At 39.9% G+C, this 1,135-nt stretch overlaps 1 pseudogene; it reads left to right on the forward strand.

Annotated features, from left to right (window-relative positions):
* Positions 1-287: 287 nt before the first annotated feature.
* LOC122792804 lies at positions 288-919 on the forward strand (annotated as a pseudogene).
* The last annotated feature ends 216 nt before the right edge of the window (positions 920-1,135 follow it).

The raw sequence follows: 1,135 nt of genomic DNA on the forward strand, positions 1-1,135 counted from the left end.
GTTCTTGTTGAATGCCCCAGTACTCAGTCTTATATTTGTAAACAAAGAAGAATTTACTTAGACTGCATTGTCAGGTAGAAGAAGGAAGCACATGGCAATGTTGTAGTTAAGCTTAAATAATACAAGAAGTGCCTTACCTGACTAGCTTTTCAGTTGTGGGGTACATTCTGCATCCCTCACCCTATGCATTTGCATACTTACAAAATGTGAGTATTGACTGATGTGCTTTGTTTGTAGGCTGCTAAAGACGTTTGGTGGCTCTGACTAAAACAATGCAAGGCTGAAAAATGGCAGTTGCTACACTTGAAATTCTCACTTTGTACCTCGGTGTCATTGGTTTGATAGGGACAAGTGTTGTAACTAGAATGCCCCAGTGCAGGATTACAGCCTTTACTGGCAGCAACATCCTTGTCTTTAAAACTATATGGGAAGGTTTGTGGATGAACTGTATCTGGCATGCAAACATAAGAATGCAATGCCAGGAGCATGATTCTCTTTTGGCATGGACACATGCTCTTCAGGCTGCCTAAGATCTGATGGGTGTTGACATAATTCTGTCCTTATTGTACAGGACATAATGAATGTGGGAAAGGACTAACTACTTTCTGCTGGAACTGTATTTATTTTGGCTGGAATCATAGTTCTGATCCCAGTATCCTGGACAGGACATAATATTATCAGGGATTTTTATAATCCTTTAGTCAACAATGCTCAGAAAAGAGAACTGGGAGAAGCCTTGCATATTGGCAGGGAAACTGCAGCTGTCCTTATTTCAGGTGGAGTGATCCTGTGTTGTATGTACCATTGTATGAAAGAGGAAAAGAGACAGGATATCTATACACCCCAACCAGCGACCTACTCCTCCTATCATGATTCTAGAAGAAATGCAAGTACTTACAGCAAAAATCAACATTATTAAAGTGTGTACCTGGGGTCAAAGGCCAGTACTCTGGGAAAGAAGCAAAAAAATGAAAAGGCACTCTTCTGTGCATATTCAGAAAGGTAAATTTATTTTATTTTACATTTGTTTACCAGGAAAGTCTGACTGGACACACATATCCTTTTTCAGTGGAGGCCTGAGGAGAAAAGCTCCACATTGAACATACAGAAATACAATATATCAGTGGCATACACA

Source organism: Protopterus annectens, chromosome 2.part0 (genome assembly GCF_019279795.1).
Source record: "Protopterus annectens isolate FY-2018-M chromosome 2.part0, PAN1.0, whole genome shotgun sequence".
In the NCBI taxonomy this organism is placed as follows: domain Eukaryota; kingdom Metazoa; phylum Chordata; order Ceratodontiformes; family Protopteridae; genus Protopterus; species Protopterus annectens.